Source organism: Melanerpes formicivorus, unplaced genomic scaffold (assembly GCF_026170545.1).
Source record: "Melanerpes formicivorus ecotype bairdi unplaced genomic scaffold, bMelFor1.0.p_v2 SCAF_39, whole genome shotgun sequence".
NCBI lineage: Eukaryota > Metazoa > Chordata > Aves > Piciformes > Picidae > Melanerpes > Melanerpes formicivorus.
Window position 1 is genome coordinate 646,029 of NW_027142391.1, and position 24,325 is coordinate 670,353.

Genomic DNA, 24,325 nt, shown 5'->3' on the forward strand with positions numbered 1-24,325 from the left:
TCCTTCCTGTGCCCTCTCCTTCAGAGTGCTCCAGCAGCAGTAATGCTCTGGGAGTACATTGCTCTGATTGTTTCCCAAGGCCCTGCCTCGCCATGTGTGACAGGCCCTGGAGTGGTAATTTGTTCTCTTTCCTGGTAATTGCAGGTTTAGAAATAGCTTTGCCAAATGCTCACAGCCTGATGTCTCTGGGGAAGCCATTTCCCTCCTTTTCCCCACCCTGTGCCAGAGCTGCTGCCCACAGGGGTGGTGGGAGATGCCCTGGGGACCACAGACCAGGAGCAGCTCCTCCTCTCGTGGGGGTCCCCAGCTGGTTTCAGATCAACACTGGCTGATTCCAGCTGGTTGCAGGGTGGGAAAGAAGCCAGGGAGATGTGGAGGGAAAGTAGCCCAGGGATGGCAGTGGGAGAACGGGAGAGGGATCTGCACTTGGGAAGAGCTCATCCCTGAGGCACTGAGCTGGGCTGCACGTCGCTGTCCACAGCCTCACCCAAAGACCATTCCTGCATGCAGCACATGGGGCTGGACCCAGGCAGAGCCCAGCAGCAGCCCTCTGCAGCTCCCTGAAAGGAGGCTGGAGCCGGGTGGGGGTTGGTCTCTTCTCTCGTGCAGCAAGTGGCAGGGCCAGAGGAAACGACCCCAGGTTGTGCCAGGGGAGCTTCAGGTGGGAAATTGGGAAAAACTTCTTCCCAGAAGGGGTTCTGAGGCACTGACACAGGCTGCCCAGGGAGCTGCTGCAGTCACCAGCCCAGGAGGTGTGTAAGGGACAGGAGGATGTGGTGCTGAGGGCTGTGGTTCAGTGGTGGCATTGGGAGTCTGGGTGAGTGCTGGGCTTGGTGCTCTCAAAGGTCTCCCCCAGCCTCTACACTTCTGTGGTTCTGTGACCTCCTATGCCCAGGGGAAGCCTCTCGGCTGGGGGGCAGTGCTCACATCCACAAGTCTTTGCTTTGGGGAGCAGAGGGGTCCCCAGCACAGGCTCCTTTTGCCCAGGGAGATGCCCTGGGAGGGCTCTGCCCACCAACGAGGTCAGGTCTCCTTTGGGCAATGCCGCAGCCCCCAGGCTCTAACCTTTTGTAGCCGGTTCAGAGAAATTGTTGGTGATTAATTTAAGCTGAAGGTTAAGAGCCAACATAAGCTAGAAAGTCAATGACTAATCTATTAAGCTCCCCAGTAACTTAATTTACATGTTTTTAATGATTACTTCCTACCTGGCCACTCTGAAAACTAATTGGACTTGAATCGTTAAGTGCATCCAGAGGTGGACTCAAATTAATAAGTACCACTCAGGTCTGCTTTTAGATGCAGAAGGAAATCAACTTGGGTTTCAGGAGCTGCCAGAACACCTCATTGCTATGCAAATGTGGCTGCCTCGCCTCATCCAAAGGGGGTCTGCTCTCCAATCACCGGGATGCATTAGCCTGGGGAGCCAGGTCTGCTGGACCTGCTGCCATTTAGGAATTAAAATCCCAATTAAGGCCTTGATGCACTTCCTGAAAATTGACTTTTTTTGTCCGTGGTGAAAGAAAAAATCTGCTGGAGGCTTCAGACGGGGCTCAGGCCAAGCATCACTCCCAATTAGCTGGTGATGTTCTCGGGCAACTGAGGGACCAGGGAGCCAGGCCTGATGGTTTCTCTGCTGTCAGGTCGCCAGCTCAGACATCCCTCCTCCTCCTCAACCTGTTAATTGCTGACTCCATCACTGATGCCCCTGGAGGCAGCAGGTAATGGGGACACAGCCCCGTGGCACAGCACAGTGCTGGCACTGTCAGAGGCCAGGGAACATGCCCTTTCCTCCCAGCATCCAGGACCAAGATGGAAGGAGCCCACCAGGACCCTTCTGCTCCCCAAAGCCTGCAAGGAGAGCAAAGCCTTTGCTAGGGAGACTTGGAGTGATGCACAGCCAGCTCCGGATTGCCAGCACTGCTGCTGGAGGTGGTGCAACAGGAAAACATCCACCTGAGGAAGCAAAGATGGGGGAGACCCTAGGCAGCAGCAGTGGGGTAAGAGCAGAGCAGCCCTGTTTGCATTCCCATGGGAAAGAGGTCGTGGATCTGACTAGAGCACCCCAGTGTGCCCCAGCCCTGTGTGAGGGAAAGGGCTGAGATGTCTTCTGGAAGGATGCAAGGGAAGCTCTTGCTTTGAGGAGAGAGAAGTGGCAGTAAAGGGGGAAATGTGGCTGGAATGAAAAGCACCTACTTAGGAGATAACATGAAAGCCCTTTTAATGTAATTTAATGGCAGAAGGCAAAATGAGGCTTTGAGATGCGGCAGCAGCTCCCTACTTAAGGCAGGGAGGAACACTTGGATGGGATCAATCCAGATGAGGACGAGGAGAAGCAGCCCAGCGTGGTGTTTATTTCCCTCACGAGTCCAGCATCCCGCAGGAGGCAAAGTGGATTTGCTGCCCTTGGATGGCTGAGCAAAGCTGGAGCCTCAGCTGCCTGTGGAGCTCGGTCCCCCTGGAGCTGAACAAGAGGCTGGGTGCAAGATCCAGCTCTGGCTCCACCGCCCCACGCAGCACCCACGGAGGCCACCAGCCAGGGCGCATCAGACTGCACAAACTCACCACGGAGGAATGGAGGAGCTCACAGTTTGGCATCGATTACTAGCTGAGCAAACAGAACATGGAGCTGGGAGGGGGGAAGATGGCTCCCCTAAAGAACAGTTCTTTTAACGAGCCTCATAATCACCCTCATTAATTTGGCTATGGCTGAGTTCTCAGGTTCGCAGAGGAGGAAGGAAATGGCTTTGCATCAGGGTTGAGTCAGACACAACAGCTTCCCTGCTCCTCCCGGGCCTCAGGTGGGTCATTGGGAATCTGTTTCACTGACAAAAACAAGTTTCTCAGAATAAATCTGGCAGCTTGGCACAGCCTGGGGCTGCCTGGGGCAGCAGCCAGCCGGGGCAGCGATGGTCTCGGGGTCCTGAAGCCCTCGCTGCTTCCTCCCCTCCTCACCTATCTCACTGACTGTATCCAAAGCTTTTTCTGTCCACCGCGGTGGGGGTTGCAGGTCAGACGCCTGCAGCAGCAGCGTGGCCTTTCCTCCCGGTCTGCAGGAGCAGCTCCCTGCCCTCTGTGCCACAGGTGAGGCCTTGGCTCACTCTTGCTCCCCGTGGAGATGCCTCCCTCCTTACTGTGCCATGTAGGACCTCTGGAAGCTCATCTGAGCTGGGAGCAGCAGAAGTCATCTTTCCCTGGCCCAGAGAGTGGGAGGAAGCCTCACTCGAGCCTGCCAGGCTCTCCTCCAGCAGAAATCACAACTCTGGAGAGGAGCACAGAGCTCCCTCCCATCCCGGGGGGATGGAGAGCTTCATCCTGGGCTTCTTCGTTAGCTCCCAGTCCAGGAGCTGTGCAGATGCTGCCTGCCTCCCCCCATGGCAAGGGAATGATGCACCTGGGCCAGCAGCCAGCCTACAGCAGAGTTATGCTTTCCAAGGTCTTTTATCGGCTTGACAACATATGGCTCTATCCTCAGAGCATTGCCTCCTCCTCCTCCTCAGCCTGCTGGGGCTGCACTGGACTCTGCCTGCTGCCCCATGCCCCTTCACCTGGCTGTGGGCTCAGAGGAAGGCTCTGTGAGGGGTGGGGGAGCTCTTCATGAAATGCCATGAAGCCATTTTCCTATTTCAAAGTTCATGTTAATTCCCTTTCCCTTGCTCAGATGCCAGAACAGGAAGGGATATTCGGGCTGCTCAAAGCTTTCCTCTGTGGCAGGTACCTGCGTTTGAGCAGCCAGCTGGGACTCAGTGGCACAGGGTGAGCCCGGATCCCGCAGCTCTCCATGGAAACCCGCCCAGGTGATGCCTTCCTGGCTACCCCGGGGCACATTCCCACACTGCCGGGAACCGGCCGCTCCAGCAGCTGCACCTCGGCGCGGAGCTGCCTGCTCTTTGCATTCCTGTCTGATTTCGGTGCTTGCAGATGCCTATCACGACGGTCCTGAGGGTCCCTCCGGACGCGGCGGCTGCCCGAGCCGCTCCAGCGCTGTCGGCAGGAGCCCACACTGGCAGAACTGAGCACAATTGATTTTTGTCTTTAAGATTCAGGAATTGATTTCCCTCAGACAGAAGCTTTGCATCTAATGAAAGGCAGCGATCCTCCTGCAAAGGCAGCTGGCACCGGGCTGCGGCCAGGGAAATTGCCCTCATTTTTACAGCTTTTGAGTAACTCAAGAGAAACCCCAAAGGGCTGGGGCTGTGCAGTGGAGGAGAGGGAGGGAGGTGGGCAGCAGCTTCAGAGAAGGCAGCTGTGCCAGGCAGAGACCTTGCTGGAGCGTCTCTGTGCCTCGATGTGTGTAGGAGGAATGTCTAATGATGTTGAACTTCAACTGGCTGGAAAAATGTCATTCTGCTGCTGGCTTTAGACGTGCCTCTTCCCTCTCCCAGCTAAAACACTGAGCTGAGCCCCTCCTTGCTCTCAGAAAAGCCAAACCACCAGAGGCAACACAGGCTCAGAGCTGGCACCCTCCAGCCCAGCATCCATCCTTGTCCTGGGGACATCAGCAGGCCAGGGGTGATGTTCCCATGGGCAGGGGGGCAGGAAGAAGCTGTGGCCACACACCAGCACCTCAGCCACAGCCCATGAAGGGTTCCAAATCGATCAAGGCAAGACCCAAAGAAGCCTTCTGCAGGCTGGCAATGTTCACCCTGCCTGCCTGAAGGTGCTCACTGGTGGCCTCGAGTCCAGCCCAGCCCAGCGGCTCCAGCGCCATCTCAGCCCTGCAGCAGCTCACCCAGCACCAGATCTGCCACCAGGCAGCAGGCTTGGCTCTTCCCTTTGCACCTCCACGCTTTCCCAGTGTTTCCCAAGCGCCTGTCAAGGCTCTGCCTGCGCATCCCGACCCGCGGCGCCACTCCCTTCGTCCCCACCCCTCCGGGAGCCGAGCGAGAGGCAGCGATGGCATCTGAGTGGCCTCGAGTGCTGTCGAGAAGATTGCACCCGCTGGAGTGCTAATTAATGTTTGTTTTGTTATCTCTGGGGAGCGATTGCCCGACAAGATCACTCAAATAAAGCAGAACCTGCTCCGACTGAGCTGGGCTTGGAGGCTGATTCAGTGCAGCGCGGCCGAGCCGAGGAAGGACTAAGGATGAGGAGAGCAGGCAGAGGCAGCAGCAGAGTCGCCGTTTAGCTGCCTTTTATGTAATTAAAACGATGGAAATTACCTCTTAATGAGTGGAAATTGCAGGTGCTCTGGAGAGTGCTGCAGATCTGTTCCTGCTGAGTGTGGCCTCTGAGTGCTGAGTCCATCGCGTCCCCAGCTTGGGACCCAGCTGGATGGCAAAGGAGCCTCTTGGGGTGCCAAGGCCACTGCTGATGCTCGCTGCCTCTGCTCCCTGAGTCTTCACCCCCGAAGGGCTGCACCCCCTGGGAGCCAAGTGGTGAGGGCTGGAGCAGGGCTCCCCGGGCCAGACCTCAGTGAGTGCTGCTGCCAGTGGTGAATTCTGTCCCCATGTGCTGTCAAATGACACATGGTGACAGCTCTGTGTCCTGCACAAGCCCCAGGGAAGGTGGCACTGCCAGCAGGCTGCGCTGCAGCCATGGGCATCCCACAGCTCAGTGCTGAGAGGGGCAGGAAGCGAGGGGCTGCTCTGCTGTGGGACTTGGCAGAGCAGGGTCCGTGGTTGGACTCTCTGAACTTGGTCTTTTCCAGACCCAGTGACTCTCTGATTCTGTGGTGGCAGAGCCCCAGAGCTGCTGTGCCACGTTGTGAGCAGGTCTGGCTTGGCAGGACTTGCCAGCAGCTTTCATTCCTTCCTGTCTGCCAAACTGGAGCTCTCCCCCATGGAGAGGGATGAATTCTCCCTGTGCCAGGACAAGCACCATGCAGGACAGCAGGGCCTGGGCAGGGATGTGCTCATGTGATGGTTCAACGCTCAGGAGAACCTCAGAAGAACCTCAGAAGGTTGTTCTCCATCTGTGGAATGAATCCCAGTGTGTTAGTTTACCTCATTAACTGATTGCTTGTCCTGTGGCATTCAGCCCATGGAGGGTGCCAGCTGGGTGCCAGCAGGGTGCCAGCAGGCTCCCATGCCAGGGGGCAGCTCCCCACTGCTTCCTGGGGCAGCTTCTCCACAAGATGGAGCCTGCGGGCAGGCGATGCAGGGCCGGGAGGGCTGTCCCTCTGTCTGCCTGTCTGTCCGTCCATCTGCCCCTCTGCTGCCATGCACGCTGCTCTGTCTGTCCAGCTGGCCCCCAGGCAGTGCCTGGACGCTCTGCAGTGTGGCCTGTCTGTCTGTCCATCTGTCTGTCTCCCTGGCGGTGCCCAGCCAGGGATGGAGAGTGGCTGTCAGGACTTGCCAGGCACAGGACTGGAGCTGGCACAACCCCTTGGGCACAGGCGTCTGAGGCTGTCTGCCACACACCTGTGCCCTCCAGAGCTGCTCCCAGGAGGACCTGGCAGTGCCAAGTCCAGGGATGCCACCCCAAGGTAAGCCAGCAGCAGGCACAGCCTTTAAGCACAGATGGCTTCTGCCAGCACTCAGAGGCACAAAAAGCTGCTGCAGGGTTTGGGCTCAGGCTGGGGATGATGCTCTGGCTGCCTCAGTTTCCCCTCTTGTGCTGTGACTACCGGCAGGGCTCCCATGGGGGAGAGTTCACCTCCGCTCCCCAGGCTCCTGACTCACCCAGCCCTGGCAAGAGGAGGTCTGGTCCTGGTTGCCCACTGTGGTGCTTGGCTCCTCCACAGCACCATCCCCACCAGCCCTTGTCTGCAGGCATTGCCTTCACTGGGAGCAGGACCACCCTGGGAAGAAGCTGGCCTTGCCCTCCACGAGCCTCCCCACCCAAGCTCCATGCCAAAACATGCACAGAGGAGGTGAGGGAGAGGCAGATCGATAGAACATTCAAGGAGTGAAGAAAAAAAGACCAAATAATGAGAGCCTCATTTGTTTGCTTCCTCTGCAGGTCACCTCAGAGGCAGGATGACAGGAGGAAAACATCAAACACCTGATCAAAACCAAAGGGCTGCGGGAACAAAACCTCCTCAGCAGCAGCTGGAATGGAGCTAACCAGGCAGAAAGCCTCCAGCTCAGCTCTGCGGCGTGGGCTGAGCCCTGACTGGGCCCTTTGGCTCAGCTGGACACTTCTGGGGGGCTGGGACATGAGGTGGCACCAGATGGGTGAGGGTGTGGTGGCAGAATGGGATGGCAGCACTTCACCAGAGCCGGTAGGAATGGGAAGGTTTGGAGAGCCAGGGGAGACAAAGTGTGAGAGGCACTGTGGAGCCCCAGCCTGCTTTGGGCAGCCTGGGGCAATGGGCACAGCCTTGCTGGAGATGCTGAGGAGCTCGCTTTGGTCTGGGGTGCTCAAGGTGCCAGGGCTGTGGCTGGGGGATGGCAGCACTGGCACTGTGTGGGCACCTAAGGGTGCTTGGCAGACAGCAGGGGGAAAGCCCTTTGGCCTGAGCTGAGAGGAGCAACCAAGGCAGGGCCTCACTGGCAGAGCCAGGCTCAAGATCCCAGCCCAGGGGGTCCCAGCCCAGGAGGTCCCAGCCCAGGAGGTGCCAGCCCAGGAGGTGCCAGCCCAGGAGGTGCCAGGCTGGTGGCAGCAGCTCTACCTTCTACTCACAGCTTCTTCCCAGGACCACCATCAGCAGAAGCCATTGGTCCCTTGGAGGGAGCCAGGCTCAGGGCTGCCCTTGTCTGAGCCTTCCCAAGCAGAGGGAAGCAGGAGGAGAGAGCCCTGCTGGCAGCCTGTCCCCTCTCCCACCTCAGCCTCATTTGTCCTGCCCTTCCCTGCCTGGCCAGCACGGGGCTCGATTTAGCACAGGCTCACCTCTGCGGGGACAAAGGCTGCTGGCAGGGCGGTGATTAATGAGCGAGAGGAGCCCTCCTCTGCCGCTCTGTCACCCCTGGAAGCTGCCTGCTGGTGCATGCTGAGCGGGCAGGAGCTGGAGGGATCCGAGCTCTGGTGCTGTGCTTGGGGCAGGGCTGACTGCTGACGCCAGGCTGGGCTGCACCGGAGGAGAATTCTGATGTGAACAATAGGTCAGATGTGAGCTCACCTCGCTGCAGACACAGGGCATTAGCTCCAATTTTGGAGGCTTTCAGCCTTCCTGCAGGAAGAGAGAAAGAGAGAGAAGCCTCCAGGTCTAATTGTGCTGGTTACAGGCAATCAGGCACTCGGCCATATTCTGATGGCTTTTATTTGACACTGATTGATTGCACTTTAATAGCTCCCCCAGCACTTGGGTGCTGAGGAGAGAAGTTCTGGAGAGCTCAGAGGACTCCCTCATGACCAACAACTCTTTACAGTGAACCAGGGAGTTGGTGGCTGTCTCCTCCATGGAGGTGTCCAAGACCAGGCTGGGTAAGACCTTGGGCAGCCTGTGCTGGGGGGGAGGTGTCCCAGACCAGGCTGAGTAAGACCTTGAGCAGCCTGTGCTGGGGGGGAGGTGTCCCAGACCAGGCTGGGTAAGACCTTGAGCAGCCTGTGCTGGGGGGGAGGTGTCCCAGACCAGGCTGGGTAAGACCTTGGGCAGCCTGTGCTGGGGGGGAGGTGTCCCTGCTCATGGCAGGGGGTTGGAACTGGATCATCTTGAAGGTCCCTTCCAACCCAACCCATTCTAGGGTTCTGTGATTTTATGCTGGCATCCCAAAGGCTGCAGGCTGGCATCTCTGGCAGCTGCAGGCTGGCATCTCTGGCAGCGCAGGCTGGCATCTCTGGCAGCTGCAGGCTGGCATTGCCAGCAGCGGCCTGGCAGGGGCTGGCAGCAGGGACCCAGCAGAGCCGTGAGAGGTCCTGCCGAGGGCTTGTGGTTATCTCAGCTGGGAACCCACCCAGCTCCAGATACTCTGCCCTGGTAATTGAATTATTTAGGGCTGGCCTGGCCTGGTGGAATGGGCTCTCTTCCTATTTTTAGGTTTCCATCTACAGGGCTGGAAATTACAGCCATTAAAATGTTCTATTAGCAATGATATATAAAGGGGGGGGGGGGAGGAAAAAAAAACCCCAACCCTGATCAGACTTTTCTGGTGCACAGAGAGCATTAGGATATCATTAATTTTAATGACAGAGCCCCAAATTACAAAGCTATTACAATCAGACTGCAAGGTTCTGAAAGAGAGCAAAAATAATTAAAAAGAAAAAAAAAGAGCAGAGGAGATTGGTTCCAAATTATTGCTAATGAGTAAAAAAATGCTTAAATCACATCCAACAGACCTTACACTCCCAGCCCGTGGTGCCATGAGCTAACAATGGCCTTGGCTGGAGCTGAGAGTGTCCCGTGGGCAGGGTGTCCGGGAGGGGCTGCAGGAAGAGGCCAACGCTGCCAGGAGCTGCTCTGGGGTTTGGTTTCCCCACTCCGAGCCCTCGCTGGGGCATTGCCCCCCCCCCCCCCCCCCCCCCGTGGTGGGCAGCCTGGGCACTGCCCCAGCCGGTTTGCCTGGGAGGTGCTTTGGTCTTCTCCAGGGTTAAAAATGATCCACCAGCTGCTGAGCAAAACCCTGCCCAGCCCTGCCGGCTCTGAGCAGCAGCAGTTAAAGTCCCTGGGAGACGAAAGGGCAGATTGGGATCTCTGCTTTCTTCCACAAAATAAATGACTGAGGAACAAAGTCCTCTGACAAAGCAGATGAGGAAAGAAGGAACTTGAAAAGAGAAATCCCTGAGCTGGGGGTGGCTGTGGCAGCAGCTTTGCCTGCTCCCCTCTGTGCTTGGTGCCAGGAGGGAGCGGTGGCTGCAGCTCCCAGGAAAGCACCTGGGAACCCCCCGGCCCCTCCGGGAGCTGCTCTCTGTGCCAGCAGGGAGCAGGGCTGAGGGGATGGGCTGGCTGCAGCCCCTGGGCAGGCAGCTGGGATTTACCTGTGTGAGGCAGGAGAGGGGAGCAGGCAGCATGCAATGGGGAGCTGAGATCCTGCATGTAGTGAGCCAAGCCTACAACAACTCAGTGAGCATCCCCTGACCCCCAGCACTGCCACACTTCAGCCCCAGCCCCAGCCCCTCTGGAGCAGGGCTGCCAGCAGGGACAATTTACTGCCTTGCCCTTGAAAGCTTCTCTTGTCTCTAAGCCACCAAACTCTTGACTTCCTCCTGTAAAATTCTCTTCTATCCAAAGGCAGCACAAAGTTTGCTGCCTGAGCTCAGCTCCTTCCCCAGCCTGCTGAGCTGCATTTCACTGAGGCTGCGTAGAGCAGGGGTGACTTTGGCAGCTGTGGCTCTGGCTGTGCTAACCTGGGGGTGCAATTCCTCTCCATTAACAAACCCTGGGCGTCCTCTCCCAGCTGGAGCCAAAGCTCAGAAACCTCTCCCAGTCCCTGGCCAGATGGTGCTGGGGGTTCCCAGCACAGTCCCACCCGGACCCAGGAGCCAGAGGGGTGAGGAGCTCAGCACACCTGGTCCAGCCCTTGCCCAGCACACCACAGGGACCTGGAGCAAAGGTGCAGATGTGAGAGGATCTGCCTGGGGCAAAAAGGACTTCACGGCCTTGGCACTGCCTCAGCCCTGCAGAGAAGCCTGGCTCAGAGGAGGGCTCTGAGCAGCCAGCTCCTTGTGTGGGAACAGCTCCTTCATGGCAAGGTGGCTGCAGCAAAGAGCCAAAAGAGGCTTGGAAGCAGCCCCAGGGGTGGCCAGAGCCCACACAGGGACACTGCCTGGGAGGTGCTGCTGGCACTGCCACATCACCTGTGCCTGCAGCTGGCAGCTGTTCAGCAGCTTAGCAGCCCTCTGACAGGAGAGGCAGATGTATGCTGGTGACAAAGGCTTTGTTCCCAGTGCCCTGTGGCCAGCACTGACCTGCTTTCCCAGGGCTGGCAGTGCCAGTGTGCCAGTGTGCCAGTGTAAGCCCTGCAGCCCAGTCAGCTGCCTCACCCTGCCCTGACCCACGCTCAGCACTGCCATCTGTTTCCTAAGGGGGAAGGCTCCCACGGGTGGCTTCTGCTCACCCTCTTTGCCAGGGGGACTTCATTTCTTCATGCCCTTTGGACAGGACCAGCAGGATGGGCAGCTCCTTGGTGCCAGCCATGCCATGGGATGGCCAACCTTGGTGTGACAGCAAAGCCAACTCTGCCTCACAAGGCAGTGATGTGCTTGGAGACGTGGGAGAGGAGGACTGTGGGAAGGGAGCACTACATGGGGACACATCCCCAGGGCAGAGCCCTGCCTGCTGCGCCTCCCTCTGCTCCAGCACCGCTGCCGTCCCTGTGTGCCAGAACACCTCGGGACAGGATACCCTGCAGAAATCCCCTGCCTCACAGCAGTCCCTGCGACAGTGAAGCTATTTTCCAGGTAGCTGAGATTTGAGAGGCTGCAGTAAAAGGGTCAGAAACTTCCCAGCTTCATTAGGGCTGCTGCCTCGCAGCCGCTGCTTCGTTAAGCGCTGGGAGCCGGCCGGGAGCGGGAGGCGAGGCAGAGGGCCCCGGAGATTGGATGTGCTCACGGTGCTGATAAATGGCTTCTCCATGGCAATTCCTGAGCTGGCAGGGGGAAGGAACAGCATCCCACGGCTGAGCAGCCTGGAGTGCGGTGCAGGAGCTCAGGGGAGAGGCCTTGGCTGGAATGAAACATTGCTGCAGGCAGCAAAGTGACCTTTGGAGAGGGGCTGCGAGCGAGCTGCCAGGGACACAAAGCTCTGTGTCCTTCCTTGGGGCAGCCACTGACCATAGGGCCTGGGGGTCCCCAGTTCCTTGGGGGTACCCACTGCCTTGAGGTCCCCCAGTGCCCAATAGTTCCCACTGCCCAGTGGGTGCCACTGCCAGTGGGTTCCCATTAGGGTCCCTGCACTCCCAGTCCTCATCCTTCATCTGCCCAAGGCTGAGGAGCAGTCTCTGCCCACAGCCACGGTGGGGCCAGCTCCCTCTTTTCTGGGGTCCCATTAGAACTACAGCCCCCATCCTGCTGCCTACAGCTGGCCTGGCAGCGACTTCAGTGTGGGAAGAAGGGTTGCAGGGGGTCCACACGGCCTGGCCTCCCTCCCCTTCATTTACATAACCCAGCACAGCCACCTGACCTCTCCCACGGGCGCAGAGGAGCCATGGCCTCAGCTTCTGCCTCCCCCAGGAGCTTGCTCTGAGCTCACCCCGGTCGGCTCCGGGCTGCGCAGTGTGCGGCGGCCCCGCCCCGCCGGCCCCCTCCTGGTGGGTCCCAGGGGGGATGAGGAGAGGATTTTCTCTGGCCAGGGTAATAGAGTCAGCAACTGCACTTGGCTGAGCACAGGGCTGTGACGCCGTCCCCGCGCTCCAGCCGGTGGCAGGAGATGGATTAAGGCTATCTGCAGAGCAGTCTATTTCCTAAATGGAAGCTTGTTATTTCAAAAGAAAGCACTTTAACACTTTGGAAAATAGGAAGGTCCCCAAAGCTGAATTTCTGAGTGCTCATTCTGCAGCCTCCCAGCACTGAGTTCATTACCCAGCAGCAGTGGGTGGCACGGGGCCAGGCAGCACTTAGTGCGTGCAGAACTCTGAGCGGAGCCTGGGCCCCGGCGCGGCCGGAGCATCGCTCACGGCCTCCGAGCTCAGCAGCTGCGGGGCTCAGGCTCTGACACTCAGTGCCTTGGGGTTTGGACACCAAGACCGGGGCTGGACTTGTCCCCAGGCTCACCTTGAGTCTGCAAGGCAGTTGTAGCCAGGAGCCTCCCTCTCCCTGGGGGTCTTCTTGTCCGCAAGGATCCTGCAGTCCCTGGGGGTCCTGCTGTCCTTATTGTCCTGGGGTCTCCCCCTTGGAGTCACAGCTCTGCCATCAGTGGTCTCCATACTGTCCTCATTCCACCTCACCAAGGTTCCTCCTGGGGGAGCAGAGGCTGAAGCTCCTCACCCAAGCACATCCCTCATGAGATGCTCCTCTCACTGCTCCTCCTGGGCAGTGCTTTGCTCTTCATGAAGAGGCTGGGGGCAAAGGTGTTCTGGGGGTGCATGTGGGAGAGCCTGAGAAGAGAGGGCTCCCCAGCAGCTGGTGGGAGCTATCAGAGGTGCAGCAGCCTGGCATTGGGTGGGCAGGGCAGGGATGCATGGGCACCTGAGGGCACTTCTTGTAACCCACATCGACCCTGGTCCTGGCACAGGGCATCTGCCAGCACCAGCTTCGGAGCCACTCAGCTGCAAGGCTTTTTATCCTGGTTCCACTTACTTCCCACCACCGACGCTCTGCTGTCGGCAGCCCTCCCCCTGAGCCCGGGCAGCTCTCCCCAGCACCCTTCCCCGCGGTGCCACACGACCTCCCGCAGCTCTGTCTCCTCGTCAGGGAGGAGAACGTTCACCTCCTCCTCTTGCCCTCGCTGCTGCTGCTGCTGCAATCCAGGGCGAAGCAGCCTGCCCAGGCTCCGCGGAGCCGCCGCAGCCTCCCCTGCCCCTCCGGCGCTTCCCGGTCCCGCCCGCAGGGCTGGGCCGAACGCCCTCTGCTCTGAGCCGAGCAAGCTCCGCGGCACCCACGGACCCGGGCTGCACCTCACCAGGTCTCTTTGCTTGATCAGATTGCTGTAGCAATTCCAGGACGAGGTGAATAATGAAAACGAGCCATGAATATTTCATGCTGATAAATCACATCCTTCAGAGCCAGTCACAAATATTTGCTTTCCCTTATAAACCTGATGAATAATTTACAGAAATATGCAGCAAATATTTTAAAGAAAAGATGAAATTCACTGACTACATCAATCAGCAAATGTTACCCAACCTCTGCCGGGTTCGCTGCCGGGCAGGTAAAGCCTCTGCTGCCGGGGGAGCCCTGTGGGAAAACGCCAGGAGGTGAAGCTCCTTGTTCCCGCCCTGGAGCAGCAGGCAGGTGAGCAGTGGCACTTCTCCAGCCCCCCCCCCGGGCACTGCTCTCTCCTGCAGCCAGAGCTGCACAGCACTGCTGGCCCCAGGGCACTCCTGTCCTCCCAGCCCCCTGGTTCCTGTCATCCCCAGGTGCCTACCATCCGCCCCTGCCACTGCAATCCCCAGCTCCTTGCCATCCCCTGGTCCCTGCTCTTGTCCTGGTTCCTGCTGTCCCCAGGTCCCTGCACTCCACCAGTCCCAGCCATTGCCATTCCCAGCTCCCTGCTCGCCCCAGGCTTCTGCCTTCCCCCAGCCCCTCTCATCAGCTGGTCTCTGCCATCTTTCCCTGGTTCTAAACCACCCAGCAGGGGCCTGGGCCCCCAGTTCCCAGGTGGGAGCAAACATTTCACCCCCCCTGCTTCTCCCCAGAGTTTTGGTCCCTGGAAGGTCTCCTGAGGACAGAGAGGGACAGGGACACCTCACATCAGCACCTCCTGTGCACAGTGGTGATGCTGCCCAGGCAGACAGCTGCTGTCAGGCACAGTGCTGCTGAGGGGGACGTGGTCAGCTCACACTTCTGCCACCCAAGCATCAGAGCATGGAGGCAGTGCCAGCAAAGCTGCAGGTCACAGTGTGCAGGAGCCTGGCTGCTGGGGCTGAGGGCGGCCATGGGGAAAGCAGGAGCTGCTGTCCTTCCACAAGGGGCACTGGGATCAGGGGAGCAGGAGCTGGGGCTGCTGCTGCCTCCTCCTGTGGGGTGCAGGCAGGAGGCAAGGAGCAGCAGGGCAGCTCCTGGGTGCCCAAACTTCACACTCAGCCTCTTTGAGAGCTTCCCAGCCCCCCAGGTAAATCAGGCACAAATGTCAGGGTCTGGAGGGGTCCCCTAGGAGTGGGCTGAAGCTGGTGCAGACCTGCATGAAGCAACCCAGCCCCAGCCTCCTGTTCAGCATTCCTGCCCTTCACAGTGTCTCCAGGACTGCTCACCCAGAACGGCTGTGGGCCCCTTAAGAGGGAAATACAATTTCACAGTCACAGGTAGGGGATTAGGCAGATCAATTCCTGCCTGGGAAATAGGCTGAGAGATAAAACCCATCTCCAAACTGCACTGCAGAAGGGTTTTGTTTTCTTGGCTTATTGAGCTCTGGGGTCCTGCTGTTAAGTTTGCTGCTCCTGTCCTCATTAAGGGAGCCACAAGTTCATGGCTGGGACGCTCAGGGAGGCAGCTGAGGGACCCAAGCTTGGGAATCTCCCAGGGGGAGAGGGGCAGAGACCCTCTGTGGCAGCCCATGTGCCCCAGGATAGCTGGCTGCAGAGTGGCTTGCTCCCCAGCCCTAACCCCAACCCCATCCCTAACCTCTTCCCATCTCTGGGGTCCAAGCCAGGAGTGCTTCCTCCCAGGAAGGTGATGGGGGCCTGGCACAGCCTGTGCTGGCATGGAGCCCTTGTGTGCCAGCCTGCCGTGGTGGGGGCTGTCAGGGCACAGGCTGGCACACTGCTAGGCTGCAGGGGAGAGGCTGTCAAAACACTTAGCAGCAGGATTAAACTGAATCCACCACATCTGCAGAGGGGGAATCCTGCTCCAACCCCCCAAACCCTTGTGAAAGCTCTGGGCACAGCTGGGCAGAGCTGCCCCTCTGTGTGCCAGCCCAGCCCTGGCCCATGGCTGGCAGGAGGTGGCACCTCTCCTGCGGTGCTCAGCCCAGAGGTAGGCATAAAGCCACTTCTTGGGGTCAGGCTGATGTCAGAGCAGCTGAATCACAAACCTGTGTGAAGCTGATGGCTCTGCCCAGCCAGCTGCAGGGTCCCAGCGTGTGTGGGCATCCTCCAGCTGCTCCTGGCACCATCAGCAAAGGGCACCATGGCATACAGGTGGTGTGGGGGGGAAGGAGAGACACTGGAGGCAGCCTGGCGAGGCTGGGAGCGCAGCAGGGACATCACTGAGAGGCTGCTGGGACAGCAGTGGGCTCCAGCCCCCTGTGCCTGTGTGCTCCTCGAGCCTGCACACAGCAGCTCTGTGCTGGAGAGCCCTGAATTATTTATGGGCTGTTATCCTCCCCCAGGTATTATTTGTGTAACCATTAGTTCCTGTAAAGTGTATGAAAGAAGCTGTAAAACATCAAGCATCTCCTCACCTCAGCTGCGAGCTGATTACCTTCCTGCCTGATTTACCAGGCTCCAGCTCCGCAACTTAACCCTTTGTGACCCGCGGGGGTGCAGGCTGGGGGTCTTGTCAGCCCCCAGGAGAAGCCTCCTTACCTCCTCCCCACGGGAAAGGCAGAGTGGGGTCCGAATTCCAGCTGTGGCTGTGTCAGGAGGCAGCTGGACCCTCTGCAGCTGGACCCTCTGCAGCTGGACCCTCTGCCGCTGGATCCTTTGCAGCTGGATCCTCTGCCGCTGGACCCTTTGCAGCTGGACCCTCTGCAGCTGGACCCTCTGCAGCTGGATCCTCTGCAGCTGGATCCTTTGCAGCTGGACCCTTTGCAGCTGGACCCTCTGCAGCTGGACCCTCTGCAGCTGGATCCTTTGCAGCTGGACCCTTTGCAGCTGGACCCTCTGCAGCTGGATCCTCTGCAGCTGGATCCTCTGCCGCTGGATCCTCTGCCGCTGGACCCTCTGCAGCTGGATCCTTTGCAGCTGGACTCTCTGCAGCTGGACCCTCTGCAGCTGGATCCTTTGCAGCTGGACCCTCTGCAGCTGGACCCTCTGCAGCTGGATCCTCTGCAGCTGGATCCTCTGCAGCTGGACCCTCTGCAGCCACTCTGGAAGCTTCTGTCCTGGCAGGAGGTGCCCCGGGGGGGTGGGGGTGGGGTGTGTGGAGACTCTTCCCTGGATAAATGTGTTTGGAGAAAAAAAAAGCAAGCTTTATTCAAGGGTGTAATGAATTTGGTGCCTTTTAAATGTGACAGTGGGCAAAGCACAGCAGCCTTCTGCAGGCTTAAATGTCAGCTGTAAAGATCAGGCTTCCTCCTCCCTGCTCCTGGGCCACCATTAATTTACAGCTGGGCTTTAGAGAGGCTTGGGGCAGTGCAGCTGCCACAGCTGTGCCCCCACCCCCCAGGGCACTGCCCAAGCCCCACAAAGAGGAAGAGAAGTCAGGGGAAAGGGCTTGGGGTGAGGGAAGCAGAAGCAGGAAGCTCAGCCTGAGTGCCCTGTGGGGGTGCCCAGGTGCCAGCAGCCTGTTTGTGTTTCTCTTTGTGCCCAGCCCAGCAAAGCAGCCCAGGGCCTGCCCTCTGATGTGCACTCAGTCAACTCCACAGCAGGGTGGGAAAGAGTCCTCAGCCCCACTTAGAGCCAGCACAAAGAGAGGCTTGGACAAGGCTGGAGAAATCACTTCGGCACTCACAGCTTGGCCCCAGGCTTCCCCAGCCCTGCACAGGCTGCGCTGGGCTGGAAGGGACCTCAGAGGGCATCTTGTCCAACCCCCCCCCGGCTGTCCCCCCCGGGACAGCTCCAACCAGAGCAGGAGAGAGACGCGGCAGGGAAATGGGGAGAGAAAGTGAACAGGCACAGAGAGCAGGGAGCTGAGCCCGGCAGGAGCCCCGGGGCAGGGGGCAGCCGATCGAGCCAGAGCCTCCCCCGCGCTGACCGGCGCCGCATTTCCTGCCCCTTCCACCGAGGCCTTTGTGCTCTCCTCCCTCAAACACCATCCTCCTCCTTCCCTCCCTGCCAGGGCTGACGCTGGCATTTCTGTGAGGATGACTTTTGTGCAGCTCAGCTCAGGCCACCACCACCTCTCCCCCCAGCACCCTCCCTGCTTTCTGCCAGGGGCTTCTGTGCTCAATCACACAGCTGGAAAACTTGGGGGAAATCAGGAGAGTCATTAAGGAACACAACAAAACCACTGCTCAAGCCCTGGTGGTGGTGAGCTGCTGGGATTACTGCCCACAACGACCAGAGACTCCCTTCACGGGGAGCAGGGCACCACGAGTCCAGCACCGTGACTCCTGCAGCAGGGGAGGCTTAGACCCTTTGGGGCTTGCTCCTCTTTTCCTTTGCCTGCTGCCCCAGGCAGGGCTCTCATTGCCTGAGCTGCTGCCAGTCCTGGGGGTTTGTGGCACTGGTGGGAAGCAAGGAGCCACCAGCCAGGGCAGGAGCAGGAGCTGCCCCCATGTGCTGCATGAGGCATCCCCAGTGCAATTATTCCTAACAACTCCAATTACCTGCAGCAGAGTGTGACAAGGAAAAGAAATGGGAGAGCAGAGCAGCAGCAGCTGGCTGTGTGCTCATTCCTTGGTCTCATCTCAGGACTAGGTTAGCCCTGGCAGTGTTGGGGCGAACCCCAAACCCTGCAGGGAAGAGCCTGGGAGCGGGGCTGGGGCTGCAGAGCTGTGCTGGACACCCCCAGCACCCCACCCTGGGCTGCTGCTGAGCATCCTCAGAGGTGAGCTGAAGCAAAAGTGCTGAAACCAGCCCTGCTCCCAGCAGAGATCCTCTCTGGGCAGCAAAGAAGAGGCAGCAGTGACAGATAGAGGTGACAAAAGTGCAGTTGGGAAGTGGAGCTGCTGCTGAATACCAACAGGGCTGCAGGAGCCCAGAGCTTCCCAGAGGGGAAAACGCTGCTGCAGGGCCCCACGGCTCCAGACACCCTCCTGAGGTGGGCACTGGCCATGCCAGGGCTATGGGCAGGACTCTGGCCATGCCCACCCATCACCCTACTGCCCAGGAAGCTGCTCCCTCAGTCATGGCTCCCTTCACCTCCATGGAAAACTGAGGAGCCCTTGGAAAGGCTCCTGAAAAAACTCCTGAGGTTTGGGTGAGGATGGTGCAGGAGTAATGGCATCATGCCAGGGGTGCTGCTGGCACTGCAGAGCTGGCTGACAGGAGGAACAGAGCAAAGCCTCCAGCCCCAGCTCTGGTTTGGTGCTGAGAGGGAGAGGGCTCAGCCCTCACCTCAGCTCCCCAGAGATGCTGGATGGATGCCCCTCCTGCTGTTGCCCTGCACAGCACAGGTTGCTTGGGATGCCCTTTCCCTGCCAGGCATCGCTGCCCCTGGAGCCACAGAATTGGTTGTGCTGGAGAGGCTCTCCAAGATCCCCCAGAGCAACCAGCAAGCCAACACCAGCACAGCCCAGCACCTCCCTGGGCAGCCTGTGCCAGCCCCTGACCACTCCTGCAGCACAGAGATTTGTCCTCATCAGGAACCTGGCCCTCCCCTGGCACAGTTTCAGGCCATTTCCTCTCCTTCTCCCCTCAGACCTGGGAGGAGAGAGCAGCTCCCACCCTGCTCCAACCTCCTCTCGCTCTACTCCTGGCTGAGAAACCACCAAGGGCAGCAGCTGGGACACAGGGGGAAAGTGAGGGGAAAAAACCTCCAAACCACCTAAAATTTTCCTTTCAGATTATTGAACCAACTGTAGGAAGCTCTCCACATTTCATATGTATGGCCTGCTCCCTGTGCTCCACTCCACTTCCACTGGTGGAACATCTTGCACAGCTAAATAAATCACCAGGGGGTGGCTGGCACACGAGGGGCCAGCTGTAAAGGCAAGGGGGGAAAGCAAGCATAAATCCAAAGCAGCAGGGCACACCAAGCCTGAGGCAAAGCTCTCCGCTGCCTGACAGGCTTTAAAGGGAAAGCTGCCCTGAGAACCTGGGACAAGCCAGGTGCTGGAGCAGGGCCCTGGAGCAGGGAATGCTCTGGGAGCGCGGCTGAGGGCAGCAGCCTTCGCTAGCTGCTGCGTCAGAAACCTGCTCCCAGCACCACGCTCCTCAGAGCTCCCCTTCGGAGGTGTGTTGGAGCTTGCTGCTTCCTAATTGCCTCGTGTGCTCTGCATAATTGTTGTGCTTGATTTCAGGTGGGGGAACACCACAGACTCGCTCATTAATTACTTTTTAACCCTGGCACAGCAGCCCAAGCAGCTCTCTGCCGCGCAGCCTCTCCACGGGGAGCCATCCCAGCACCAGCAAAGCGGCTAAGTTTGCAGAGATTTCCCCCCAAACCTCTGGAAACAGAAGGAAAGAGAGGCCAAGGGGGTGGCTAACCTGAGCTTTGCCTCCAGCAGCAGCTGCTCACCAAATCTGACCCTGGCAGGGGCTGCCCAGGCGCAGGAACCGTGGCTGAGGTGATGTCAAGCAGTGATGGATGGACTTCATCTTTCAGAAGGCTGTGAGCTGCTGAAGAGAAAATGTTTGGAGAATCTAAAGCAGCTCAGAGTACCACAGGGGGTGTTGGGGAGGAGTAAAAGTCATAAAGTAAGAAGTCAAAAGGAGGAGGGAGGCAGTGGTGCTGCCAAACCCACAGCCAGCTCCCAGCTGGCCCCAGGCTCAGCTCCTGAGCCCTCTGGGGCTTCTTCCAGGAGCTCCTCTGCTGCCAGCCCTGCACTCTGCTCCTCACCTCTGCTGCCTGCCTCACTGCAAACACCCAGCTCAGGTGCTCAAACTTCCATCATGGTCCAACAACCCTTTGGGGTCAGGGCAGGACGAGGAACCCAGGGGGAAGCCCCCCTGGGGCCTGGGCTCCTGGGGCAGGTGAGGCAGTGGCTGCCTGGCAGGCAGAGCTGGAAAGCTTCTCTCCTTTGTTTGTATGAATCATTCATGTTTTCATCAACTTAAAAAGCAAACAGGCAGTGCAAACGTTGGGATTTTTAAATGGGAACACACTGATGTGAAAACAAACAGGGGTTTGATTTCCTTCCCTGTAATTCCTGCTGAATGCATGGTAATGAGGAGGGGGGAGCTCAGCACTGTTGACAGAAGCTGAGGTAATGAGGCACAAGCCTGGACTGGTGATGAGGAAGAGGAGAGTGAGCACAGCCTGGCACAGGGCTGCCTGAAGCCAGCATCCCCATCCCACCCTGCCTGGTGCCAGTGTCGTCATCTCCCTCCCACCCTGCCAGCATTGATGCCCCCATCCCACCCTGCCCAGTGCTGCCATCCCACCCTGCCCAACATCATCCTCTCCATCCCACTCCAAGCAGGTCTGAGTGGGATGAGCAGGGGACCCCAAGAGCTGTTGTGCCAAGGTGCCCCACGGCGAGGGGCAGGACAGTTCAGGGTCTGTGGGGGACCACAGCTGTTCCCTCCTGGTGCCCACTACCTGGTGCCAGAGGCTGGTGAGCTCTTGCACCTCTCATGCTCCATCAATCATTTTCCCAGAGAGCTGGAAGATCACAGCTCCTCACAAGCTACCTCCAGTCCAGCTTGTCAGGGGAGCACTCCGGGGAGAGATTCAGGGAGATGTATTAAAGCCATCCAACACTTTCTCCATGGCAACTGGGACCAGTGCAAATCCCATCAGCCCTGCCTGGAGCGGGATGAGAGCTCCTCTGTAGCTCTTGCAGGCACCCAGAGAGCAGCAGACAGAGGCAAACATCTTCATTAGCTCGAGATGCTTCCTGACCACGACCTGTGGCAGTGCAGCATTGACACCAACCACTTATCACTTATCAGATGCCCTCCCCTGGGGACCCTCAGCAGCTCCCCCTGGCCTCCTCCCAGCTGGTCTGTGGGACCCTCCAGCAGCAGGGACACATCCCCAGCAGCCAGGGCAGGGAGCAGTGCTGCTGGGCACAGCTGCACACAGGACAGCACTGGCAGGGAACAAAGGAGAGCATCTCCACAGCAATGCCTGATTAATGACACCATTATTAACTCTCAAGGTCTTGATCTGTTTGTTGTGGCATCCTCTGTGTGGCCAGGAGCTCCAGACAAATCAGGAGCAGATTTGCAGTGTTTGATACCCAAAGTTACAGCCCCAGCAAATGTGGGAAAGGGCTTTAAAAATAGCCTGGGGTCTGTCACAGCCACTGCCAGCCAGAGGATGTCCTACATTCCTGGCTGCTTTAATCCCTCAGACTGATGAAAAGCCTCCCTGCTCATGCTCCTGGCAGGTGAGCTCCGAGTTCCAGCTCAGAGAACAACCTTTCCCATAGTCAAGGGCTTCACCCTCCCCAGCAGCAGCCTCTCCTCACTACAGGGCTGGTTGGGGCTGCTGCAGCCTCCTCCCCATGGTGCAGCATCTGCTGGGGAGCAAGCAGGACTCCTCAGGCCACCATGCTGAGCTGGATGGCAAGCTTGGCATGCACCACACCGGCCACACTGCCTGCACACAGCCCAGAGGAGTGAGGGCACCAGGAGCAGGGCTCTGCCCATGCCACCTGGCCACAAGCCTTGCCCTGTGAGGAGAAAACCCTGCTCTGAACCACCGGAGCACATCTGCAATTTCCCTGCAACCCAGCCCAGCACCCACCGAGGGAGCCCCTTTGAAGTCTGCCATGTCCAATCCATTATTAATCACTGCAAATCTGAGCTAATCTCTGCAGGCACATCCAGCTCCCTACCAGCAGCCTGGTGCCAGCCTGCTGCAGGAAGCCCTGCTCAGGACAGCTCTGGTGCCTGCTCTCCCAGCAGAAACATCTGGACCCCACTTGGTGCAGTCACTTTTGTTTCAGCAGACCTCAGCCTAGTGTGTGACAGATTCAGTGCTCACAGACAGCTTGGATTTGTTCCTAACAATGCCTCTGAGGCATCAAATGTCTCCACCTGGGGACCCAGCTCTCTCCCAGAGGAACTCCAAGGTTTGGGACACTCAGACACTTCCCAGACTGCAAAACTTTCCCTGCAAGGGTTCAATGTGTGGCTCCTTGTGTGCCAGCCTCTCTCTCAGATGCCAATACCAGGAGCAACTCTCCATGCTGGCAAACCTTGGCATGGCATGGCTCTGGGCAGCATGGAGCAGGGAGGGATCTGGGATGCTCCTGCAGGATGCTCCAGGGGATTCATGGAGCTGCTGCCTGGGGGCACAGCAGCCACCCTGCCTCACTCAGGGCCAGCTGCCAGCCTGGGCCTTTCATCAGCAAGATGCTGATGGCTCCTCAGGACCCACCTGGCTGGCAGAGCCCTGGCATGGGCACTGGTGTTGCCCCTCTCTCACTGCACACCTCCTGAAGGCGAGCAGGAGCAGGCAGCAGGAGCCCTGCAGGCTTTAGCCCAGCACCAGCTTGTTTGCTCTCAGCTGACGAAGAAGTCGAAGCTCCAAGAGCAATTTAGTCTGGGAATAAACATCCAAGTCCCCACTGCTAGGGCTGAGGCACTAAATGAGCTGAGCAGGGGGAGGCTGAGTCGAGCTCAGCTTCCAGGCACTTGGTTTTCACTTGACTTCCTCAGCTGGCAGCTCGCAGCAGACTCAGCCCTCTCCAAGAGGAGCAGCTCCTTCCTACTCCTGCCAAGGACGCTGGCCAGGAAAGGCTTCTCTCCCTCCCCTGATGCTGCTCATTAATTTTGTTTGTTTTCTCTTTTTTTAAGGCTTTTGCTGGTTCTCTAATTAGGATGCCACTGGGAAAAAAAAACCACAACCAAGACCAACAAAGAAGAGGAAAGGAGGAAACCTCGAGGTACAGAGCTCCACTGGAGCCTTCCCGTGGGCAGTCGCTGCCGAGGTGCCCAAAGCCCTCCTCGGCGACGCTGTGGGCAGCGAGGCCACCACGCCTTCACCTTCCTCCTCCTCTGAAGGTAACTCACTTAGTGCCTCACCCACGGTGATAAACTGACAATAAAAATGCAGAGGGAGCTGGGGCTGGCTCGATTTGTTTCAATATTTCTGACAGAGCTGCCGCAGAAGCCGGAGCCGGGGACCCAACAATGCAATTTCCTGGCGGAGCGGCGGCGAGGCCCTGGGTATCAATTGTGCTTAAATGCCACAGAGATAATGAGGCTGCACCCCTGAAGATTTATCTTCCCTTCTCTTGCTCTGAGAACGCTCCCAGGCAGCGATCTGACGTGGAGCTGGCACGGCTCAGCCCTTCTGGCAGGACCAGGCCTCTCCAGAAGCCTTTCCCTGCGCCCCTGCTGGGTACCCAAACTCCAGAGCTGCTTTGCCTCCCTCGGTGCCTCCCCATTCGCTCAGCTCCCAGGCCAGAGCCAAGCTCTAACAAGTGAAAATCAGAATATTAATGTGCACCTCTCGGGGAGTACTTGGAGATGCCACTTCCAATGGAGGAGGGCATTAATTTCCCTGCTGGTGAGAGGTTCCATCACCATCAGGGAACGGTGCCGGGGCTGGCGCGAGCTGGCTGCTGGCAGCCAGGAGCCACAAGAGTCAATTTTTCTCCTTGCATTTACCTCCTCACCTGCCTGCTCTCTCCGAGCTGGAGTTCAGCATTCCTATCACTTCCCTATATTTAGACTCCCTCCCTGCATGTGGTGTGCAGTGATTTTGGTAAATAAGCTGCTGGGGGCTTCCCCTTCCCCTCGCTCCGGGCCACGTGCCTGACCCCCGGGAGGGGAGTTCCTGATGGTTCAAATCAGGCTTCACCGCGGGGCCTGCAGTGCAGCAATTGCTAATTGAGTCTCTTGGGGCTCCCAGCCCTTCCCAGCCCTGCTACCTGATTGCAAGCAGCTCATTAGTTGGCTTCTGAAAAGCTGCCACCCATCACCCCTGTGCAGGGCTGGACAGATGGGAAGGGGATGTGGCATCACCCCCTGCACTCCCCTTCTCCTCACCCCCCCTCCATGAGCTCACCCAGCCCTCTTGCAGGGGCACAGCCTGCTGTCTGGCCAGGTTGGACATCCACAGCCATACTTCACCAAAGCCAGCACGTTGGGGGCTAAAAGAGCCTCTGGAAGTCATCCAGTCCAACCCCCCTGCAGGCTGACAGGCAGCAGGCACCCAGGAGCAAAGTCCAGCTGGGGTTGGAATCTCACCA

The 24,325-nt window shown here is 58.6% G+C and overlaps 1 long non-coding RNA gene across 1 annotated transcript; it reads right to left on the reverse strand.

Annotated features, from left to right (window-relative positions):
- Positions 1–13,408: 13,408 nt before the first annotated feature.
- LOC137451002 (uncharacterized) lies at positions 13,409–16,233 on the reverse strand. Its single transcript, XR_010989700.1, has 3 exons — positions 15,939–16,233; positions 15,446–15,767; positions 13,409–13,650 (listed from the first exon to the last, which is right to left on the reverse strand). It is a non-coding gene; the product is annotated as an uncharacterized lncRNA (long non-coding RNA).
- Between the last annotated feature and the right edge of the window lie 8,092 nt (positions 16,234–24,325).